The sequence below is a fragment of the Notechis scutatus genome, chromosome 3, assembly GCF_049901735.1.
Source record: "Notechis scutatus isolate UNSWTSFEM ecotype Mainland chromosome 3, rNotScu1.2, whole genome shotgun sequence".
Lineage (NCBI taxonomy): Eukaryota > Metazoa > Chordata > Lepidosauria > Squamata > Elapidae > Notechis > Notechis scutatus.
The window spans coordinates 25,037-34,846 of record NC_142011.1 but is presented as its reverse complement, the minus strand read 5'-3'; positions in this window follow the sequence as shown (position 1 = coordinate 34,846).

Below are 9,810 nucleotides of genomic sequence, written 5' to 3'. Positions count from 1 at the left end.
GTAGAGACGCGCGCGCGAGGGGCGGGGCCGAGCGGAAGCGGAAGGGGCGGGACCTGCGGAGGAGGGAAATTTGGGCCCTCCGGCGTTAGGCGGGTGCTCCTTCCCCCTCCGCCCCGCCCCCATACCAGAGCCGCCGGGGAAGGTGCGGGCGAGTGTCGTTCCTCCTGCTTCTGCCCTCCCCCCGCGCCGCCCTCTCGCGGCCTCCCTTGCGCCCTCCCCCTTTCCCGCCGAGAGACTCGTTTCCCGCGGGGCCTTGTCCGGCGCGCGCCCATCGCCCTTTTCCCGGCTCAACGTAGCGCGCGCAGGTCCAGGGAGGGTCGCCTGCGAAGCCCCATCCAGGTTTTCCTTCATGTTCCCCGTCGCCCGGTTTGCCTCGTTGGCTGAGGACGCTCGGCCGTCACGGTCTACCCGAGGCGCCCGAAAGGAGGGCCTTTTCCTCTGCCCCTTGGGTGCAGCTTATCTCTAATCAAGAGACCCGTTTCGGGGGTTTCTTCTCTAGTCGCCGGCCGGTCCCAGCTAAAAGCAGTTCGGAGCATGCCAGGGGCCCCTTTGTTCCTACGGGCAACCCGTTGAGCTCAAGCAACGTTTATGACCCTGGATAGAAGTGCCTTGTTTTCAAGGATTAGGGTTAACGCTGACCCATAGGGAACCTGCGAAAAGGTTGGAATAGGCCCGAAAAAGAGGGGGCTGGACCCCGGATGGCTGGGCACAGGAGCTCAATAGCAGAAACTGCGAGAGTAACAATGAAAAGGGCATAAAAGCCTCCCCCCCAAAATCAAAAGTGGCAGAAAGGACGTAGCAGCCTGGCACCTTCATTCCCCACATCCAAGACTATGAAGCGGGAAAGGAAGGCCGGACAGCCCCCCCAGGCAGGGAAGAGGAAGCGGGAAGGGGAAATGTGTGCCGGTACTTAACTGACCAGCTGCTAGACAATGAAAGTCAACAGAGATTAAAGTTGGGGCTAATCACTAGCCTGGCCCACCACCTTTATGCACCCGATGTGCCCTGCCCCAATTATCTGCCACAACCAATTAGCCCAGCACGCCCCAATCGGCAGGCACAAGCACAGTCAGTCTTCTCGAGAGGAACTCGCTCCCAGCTGTCAGTCCGCGTTCAACTCCTACCCTCAGAATGAGGCTATAGAGCACTGCACACCAGAACAACTGGACATAAGGACAGTTTTTCCCCGAACGCCATCACTCTGCTAAACAACTAATTCCCACAACACTGTCAACTTATTTACTAAGACTGTATTACTATTATTCCTTTCATCCTTCCTAGTACCTATCTCTTCCCACTTATGACGGTATAACCTTGTTGTTTATCTTTACAATTTATATTGTTTTATTTGTTTCCTAGTATGCTTTGATTGCTTATTAGTACCCTAATAACCTATGACAATCACTAAGTGTTGTATCTTATGATTCTTGATGAATATATTTTATATTTTCTTTATGTACACTGAGAGCATATGCACAAGACAAAATTCCTTGTGTGTCCAATCATATTTGGCCAACAAAGAATTCTACTCTATTCTAAATAAATAAATAAAAAGAATGACCAAGTTGTGGGAACTTTGGGAGAAAGTGACCATGGCATATTCAACATAATGCAGGCACAAGCAATTCAACAAAATCAAACTAGTGCCTTAGACTTTAAGAGAGCTGACTTCTAACAAACTAATAGAGTTTAGGAAGGATTCCATGAATGAAAATCCTAAGGGGGAAAAAAACTGAAGATGCTTGGGGAACACTGCAAGATCAGATTATAAAAGCCCAGATTTAACACAGTACCACAGAGAGAGAAAGGAGACCCCATATGAAAACAGCACAGTTGCATAAAGAAATGTTTTATAAACCGGGAGACAAAAAGGATAAGTATAAAAAAAAATGGAAAGGGGGGCACAGCTAAAACCAGCAATTAGCCTGAATCAGAAAGGATGGAGTCAGGATGACCTTGCAACAGTTGCCAAGAATAACAACAGAATAACAGAATTGGAGATCGTCTAGTCCAGTGATCCCCAACCTTTTTTATGCCGCGGCCCGGTACCGGCATCAGCTGGGCGCCGCGACCCGGTACCGGCATCAGCTGGGCGCCGCCATCTTTTTGATGAAAAGTGCTTCGGTGACCTCACCAGAAGCACTTTTTCATCAAAAATATGGCGGCGCCAGCGCTCGTGAGCTTTTCCGGGTAGAGCTCACTGGAAGTGCTGGCGCCGCCATCTTTTTGATGAAAAAGTGCTTCCGGTGAGCTTTCTACCCGGAAAAGCTCACTGGAAGCACTTTTTCATCAAAAAAAGATGGTGGCGCCCAGCAACCAGCAGCCCGGTAAGACTTGTTCCGCAGACCGGTACCAGTCCGCGGACCGGTGGTTGGGGACCCCTGGTCTAGTCCATGGGTGTCAAACTCGCAGCATCACGTTGCCGTCGTGAGGTTTCATGACGTTTTCCCCCTTCGTGGAGCTAGGCTGGGTGTGGCCTGAACGTGACGCATCCGGCTCACGGGCCGCCAGTTTGACACCCCTGGTCTAGTCCAACTCCAGGAGGAGGCCCTACGTCCGATTGTCCAATCTCTTCTCAAAAACTTCAAAAAAAATAGTGAGTGTTGGAGCACCACAATTTCTGGAGGCAAGCCGTTTCACTGATAAATTGATCTCACTGTCAGGAAATTTCTCCTTATTTCTCAGTTGTGTAGGGGATGGTTTCAAGTTATTATTATCAAAATAGAAGCATAAAGAGGTAACTAAATTTGACCCAACAAGGTAATAAATAAACACAATATAATAAGTTGTGATTTGCCATAATGTAGACTAGCAAATAGCTTGTATATTATATTTTTTGCTCACTTGCCTAGAGTTAGTATTTTAAAGTATAGTCACACTATTATGTAATCTTTTAACATTAACTTGTAGGTCATCTAGTCCAACCCCCCACCCAAGCAGGAGACCCTACACACCATTTCTGACAAATGGCAGTCCAATCTCTTCTTAAAAGCCTCCAGGGATGAAGCTCCCACAACTTCTGAAGGCAACTTCTATTCCATGGGTTGATTGTTCTCTCTGTCAGAAAGTTTCTTCTTATTTCTAGGTTGAATCTCTCCTTGTTCAGTTTCCATCCATTAGTCCTTGTCTGGCCTTCAGGTGCTTTAGAAAATAGATAATCAGATAATCAGAGTTGGAAGGAACCTTGTAGGTCATCTAGTAGTCCAACACCACCACCCCCTGTATAAGCAGGAGACCCTACACCATTTCTGGCAAACGGCAGTCCAATCTCTTCTTGAAAGTCTCAATTGATGGCACTCCCACAACTTGTGAGGGCAAACTGTTCCATGATTGTTCTCACTTTCAGAAAGTTTCTCCTTGTTTCTAGGTTGAATCTCTCCTTGTTCAGTTTCCATCCATTATTCCTTGTCTGGCCTACAGGCGCTTTGGAGAATAGCTTGACCCCCCCCCCCTCCTCTCTGTGGCAGCCCCTCCAAAATTGGAAGACTGCTATCATGTCTCCCCTGGTCCTTCTCTTCACTAGACTAGCCATGCCCAGTTTTATTTATTTATTTATTTGTCAATTGCTTACAACATAATAGGTATAAGTAAAAACATAGTTATGAATACATGGATACATATAAGAAAAATAAAAAATAAACAATAGGACAGAGACGGTAGGCAGGTTGGTGCGCTTATGCATGACCCCTACAGACCTCTTAGGAAAGGGGTGAGGTCAATAGTAGACAGTCTGAGGTTAAAGTTTTTGGGGTTTGGGGAAGAAACCACAGAGTCAGGTAGAGCAGCAGTCGCCAACCGGTGGGCCGTGGCCCATTGGTGGGCCTTGAGAAAATTTTGGTGGGCCACAGAGAAATCTCACCCCCAGAGCCCCCCCCCACCAAAGCAATTAATCCAGGCTGTGCAGAAACACAAGGCTGTGCCGCACACACGGCCCGCAGGAACCCTCCCCGCCCACTCCTTACCAGGTAAACTTGTCTGCTAAATTTCTATCTTTCCTTTTTCCGACCATCATCTGTTCTGCTGTGCCGGGAGATTTAGATTAGCTAGGAAGCAAGAAATGGTTGGATTTCTTGCTTTCTAGCTAGTCCTTAGATCTTCGGCTCTGCTTCCCTTAGGACTGAAGGTTTGCTTGAAAGCAAATTCAGTGCAGATTCACAGCAAGCAAATCTGAGAGACTGAGCTAGCTGATGGCAGATAGATAGATCACTGAATGATTCTGTGAGCAACTCAATCTGCCTGCTTTGCCTGATTTTGGGTAAAAGTTGCTCTTTTTTTAAATAAAAAATTCAATATTTACATACATGGTGTGTTGTGAGTTAATTTTGTAAGTCTGCTTGCTAGCAAATTTTATGAGTTTGCTTGCAAGCAAATTTTATGTGACAGATTGATCTAGCCAATGGCAGATAGATAGATCTCTGAATGAATCTGTGATACTGTGAGCAACTCAATCTGCCTGCCTGCTTTGCCTGATTTTGGGTAAAAGTTGCTCTTTTCTTATAAAAAATTCAATATTTATATAAATATTTATAATATTTTCATACAAGCCATGCCCAGCCAGTCACATGACCACCAAGCCACACCCACAAATTAGGCTATGCCCACAGAACCGGTTAGTGATTCCTGGGATCTAAAATTATGAGTTTGGTGGTCTCTGAGGTCCAAAAGGTTGGCGATCCCTGAGGTAGAGTATTCCAGACATTGACCACTCTGTTGCTGAAGACGTATTTCCTGCAATCAAGTTTGGTGCGATTAACTTTGGGTTTGTATCTATTGTTTGCTCTTGTGTTGTTATGATTGAAGCTGAAGTATTCATTGACAGGTAGGACATTGCAATGTATGATTTTATACACTATGCTTAGATTGGACTGAAGGCGGCGTAGTTCTAGGTTTTCTAGGTCTAGAATTTTGAGTCTGGTGGCATAAGGTATTCTGCAACGAGTAGAGGAGTGGAGAACTCTTCTTGTGAAATATTTGTGGACTTTCTCAACTGTGTTAATATCAGATACGTAATGTGGGTTCCAGACTGATGAGCTGTATTCAAGTATTGGTCTAGCAAATGTTTTATATGCTCTAGTTAGTGTGATATTACCAGAGAAAAAGCTACGTAGGATTAGGTTAACAACTCTTAACGCCTTTTTGGCTATGTAGTTACAGTGGGCTCTAGCACTTAGATCATTAGAGATGAGTACTCCAAGATCCTTGATAGAGTTTGGATCATCAACAAGGTCTTGACTATTCAGCCTGTATTTTATTTTCTGATTTTTTTTGCCAATATGTAGGACAGAGCATTTATTTGTTGAGATTTGAAGTTGCCATTTGTTTGACCATTCTGATACATAGTCTAGGTCTTTTTGAAGGGTAGCAGTATTGTCTGTGGTGTTGAATAGCTTTACATCAGCGAAGAGAACGCAGTTGCTCTTGATATGATCACAGAGGTCATTTATGTAGAGTATGAAAAGAATTGGTCCTAGAACACTGCATAGGGGGACACCACTGTTGACAGGTACAGAATTTGATAGGACACTCCCAATTTTGACCATTTGTTGTCTGTTTGACAGGAATGCTTCTATCCAGTTATGCAGGTGTCCAGAGATACCGTAAGATTTTAGTTTTAGTAGTTTGTTGTGTACCACTGAATCAAAGGCTTTACAGAAGTCTATGTAGATTGCGTCTATTGCTTTGCCCTGATCGAGTTGTGTAGTCCATATGCTTTTGCAGTGTAAGAGTTGCAGATGATAGTTTTTTCCTGAAACCAAATTGTTTATTAGAGAGTAGGTTGTTTGTCTAAGTAGAGGATGATGGATTGGTTAATAATTGATTCCATGACTTTACAGGTGACGCAGCATAAGGAGATTGGTCTGTAATTTTCAACTAGGCTGGGGTCTCCTTTTTTGAAGCTGGGAATGACCGTGGCTTGTGACCATAGTTTTGGCAAAGAACTGGTCCTGAAAGATTTTTCAAAGATTATGCTTAGAGGTTCGGCTATGGCAGTGGATAGCTTTTTAAAGAAGTAGGCACATATTCCGTCCGGTCAAATAGATAGGGATGGTTTTAGATTACGCAGTGCTTTTTCAACAATGTATTCTGTAAAATCGATATGTATTTGATTGTTGCAGTTGTCTGTGGTTCAACTAGGAAGTACTGGGCTTGATCCATTGCTGTTTACAAATACTGAGCCAAAGAATGTGTTAAAGAGGTTTGCTTTTTGAAAGAAAGAAGGAGACATGGGCAGCATCTATCCATAGAGGTTCAGCCCCAGGTTAATAGACAGCTTGTTTGTTTGTTTGTTTGCTTGCTTGTTTAGTTAGTTAGTTTGTAAAGCATGTATGACAAAAATAAGTATAAGTATGGAATAACATATAAACATATAAATATAAACAGGTATAAGTATATACATAATAACTGAGTACGAATAAATGGGAAGAGTAGGACAGGGACGGTAGGCACACTGCTGCGCTTATGCACGTCCCCTTACAGGCCTCTTAGGAACAGAGTGAGGTCCACGGTGTAAGGTTAAAGTTTTAGGGGTTTGAGAATGTAACAACAGAGTCAGGTAGTGAGTTCCAGGCATTGACCGCTCTGTTGCTGAAGTTGTATTTTCTGCAGTAGAGTTTGGAGCAGTTTACTTTGAGTTTGTATCTATTGTTTGCCCGTGTGTAATTGTGGTTGAAGCTGAAGTGGTCATTGACAGGTAGGATGTTGTAGTAGACAATTTTGTGTACTAATCGTAGGCGGTGTAGTTCTAGGTTGTCTAGGTCCAATATTTCAAATCTGGTGGCATAAGGTATTCTATTGTGAGCAGAGGAGTGGAGTCCTCTTCTCGTGAAATACCTCTGGACTCATCTGATTGTATTAATGTCCGTTATACAGTGTAGATTCCAGGTAGATGAGCTGTATTCAAGAATTGGTCTGGCGAAGGTTTTGTCTGTCCTGGTTTGCAGTTCAATGTTACCGGAGAAGAAACAAAATTAGGTTAACAACTCTTAATGCCTTTTTGGCAATGCTGTTACAGTGGGCTCTGGGGCTTAGATCCTTTGAAATGAGTATTCTTAGGTACTTGACAGAGTGAGGGTCATCTACAAGGTCATATCCTCCCAGTTTGTATTTGGTGTCCTGATTATTTTTTGCCAATATGTAAGACAGAGCATTTGTTGATTGAGATTTGAAGTTGCCAATTGTTCAACCATTCTGACAAACAGTCAAGGACTCTTTGTAGGGCAGCAGTTGTCAGCGTTCCAGCAAACCTCCATTCCAGCCAATAACTCTGAGACAGACATCTCTCAAAAGTTCCTTTTATTTGGATAGTAACTGGCACAACTGTGGAATCCCAAATCTGAAAGTTCCGGGCTTCCTTACAATAAGTAAAAACTACAAATCCACCCCCTGCACCCATCTCCACATCACATGGCCCAATCACTATCCCTCCCAAGTTAAGACTTCCTTTCACTATGCGCAACACGACCTGACCTTGAATCAGAAAAAGAATGTTATTATGTCTAACTAGATATACTCCAGTGAATTCCCCCCTCCCACTTTCCCAGGCTCAACTGTGGCTGCGTGGGAACATCGGATCTCAATATGGCTTCCAAAGCTGACAGCAGTATTGTCAGTGGTGTTAAATAGTTTTATGTCATCAGCAAATTAGCATGATTGCAAAGGTCATTTATGTAAATTAGAAAGAGAGTGGGTCCTAGAACGCTGCCTTGGGGGACACCGTTGTTAACTGGTGCAGGGCACCCCTTATTTTGACTACTTGTTGCCTGTTTGACAGAAATGCAGCTTTCCATTTGTGCAGTGATCCAGAAATGCTGTAAGAGCATAGTTTTAACAGTAGCTTGTCATGTACCACTGAATCAAAGGCTTTGCAGAAGTCTATGTAAATTGAATCTATTGCTTTATCCTGGTCGAGTTGTATAGTCCAAATGTTTTTGCAGTGTAGGAGTTGTAGATTACAGGACAATTTTTTTTCTGAAACCAAACTGTTCGTTAGAGAGTAGGTTGTTTGTCTTTAAGTGGAGGTAGTGGATTGGTTGATGACTGATTCCAAGACTTTGCAGGTGATACAACATAATGAGATTGGTCTGTAATTTTCAACTAGGCTGGGGTCTACCTTTTTGAAGATAGGAATGACCGTGGCTAGATAACATAGGTAACAGATAACAGATAATCAGAGTTGGAAGGGACCTTGTAGGTCATCTAGTCCAACCCCCCGCCCAAGCGGGAGACCCTACACCATTTCTGACAAATGGCAGTCCGATCTCTTCTTGAAAGTTTCAAGTGATGGAGCTCCCACAACTTCCGAGGGCAACTTCTGTTCCATTGGTTGATTGTTCTCACTGTCAGAAAGTTTCTCCTTATTTCCAGGTTAAATTTCTACCTGTTCAGTTTCCATCCATTATTCCTTGTCTGGCCTACAGGAGCTTTAGAAAATAGCCTGACCCCCCTCCTCTCTGTGGCAGCCCTCAGATATTGGAAGACTGCTATCATGTCTCCCCTGGTCCTTCTCTTTACTAGACTAGCCAAGCCCAGTTTCTGCAACTGTTTGTTGTATGTTTTAGCCTCCAGTCCCCTCATCATCCTGCACTCTTTCTAGAGTCTCAACGTCTTTTTGTAATTGTGGTGACCAAAACTGGATGCTGTATTCTAGGTGTGGCCCTACTAAGGTTTTAGTCTCCAGTCCCCTCATCATCCTGGTTGCTCTTCTCTGCACTTTTTCTAGGTCAGGCAAAGTGCTGGATCTAAAAGGTATCTCGTAGATTGTACTTAGTGGTTCAGCTATGGCAGTGGAAAGCTTTTTTAAGAAGGCACATAATCCATCAGAGCCAATAGATAGAGGTGGTTTTAGTTTGCGTAGTGCCCTTTCAACATTATCTTCTGTAAAATCAATATGTAGTAGATCATTGCAACTAGTTGTGGTACGATTAGGAAATGTGGGGCATGAGCCATTGCTGTTGACAAAGACTGAACAGAAGAATGTGTTGAAAATATTGGCCTTAACGGCTTCATCATTACAGTCTTTCCGTTAGGCCCTTTTAGGGTAGCATGGTTTTTGAGTCTTTAAGTTTGGAGTTTACAAAATAGTTGGCACCCATAGTTGGTTTGTTGGCTTTGCCATTTCAGAAAGAGGCTCGAAGAGGCAGCCCATCAGTCCTCCTGGAAAGGTCAGTGGCCTGTGATTGTGGCTTTGCTCTCTTCTTCCCCCTGCAGAGTTCGCTCCGCTCCATCCAGCCGACTACACTGCCTGGGTGTAACAGATAACAGATAATCAGAATTGGAAGGGACCTTGTAGGTCATCTTGTCCAACCCCGCCCCCCGGCCAAGTGGGAGACCCTGCACCATTTCTGACAAATGGCAGTCTAGTCTCTTCTTGAAAGCCTCCAATGATGAAGCTCCCACAACTTCTGAAGCCAACTTCTGTTCTATTGCTCTCCCTGTCATAAAGTTTCTCCTTGTTTCCAGGTTGGATCTCTCCTTTTTCAGTTTCCATCCATTGTTCCTTCTCTGGCCTTCGGGTGCCTTGGAGAATAGCTTGACCCCTTCCTCTTCTCCGGGGCAGCCCCTCAAATATTGGAAGATGCCCTCCTGTCTCCCCTGGTCCTTCTCTGCAGTAAACTAGCCAGGCCCAGTTCCTGCAACCGTTCATCATATGTTTTAGTCTCCAGTCCCCTCATCATCCTGGTTGCTGTTCTCTGCACTTTTTCTAGAGTCTCAACATCTAAGGGGATGACCGTGGCTTGTGACCATATTTTTAGCAAGGAGCTGGTCCTGAAAGATTTTTCAGAGATTATGCTTAGAGGTTTGGCTATGGCA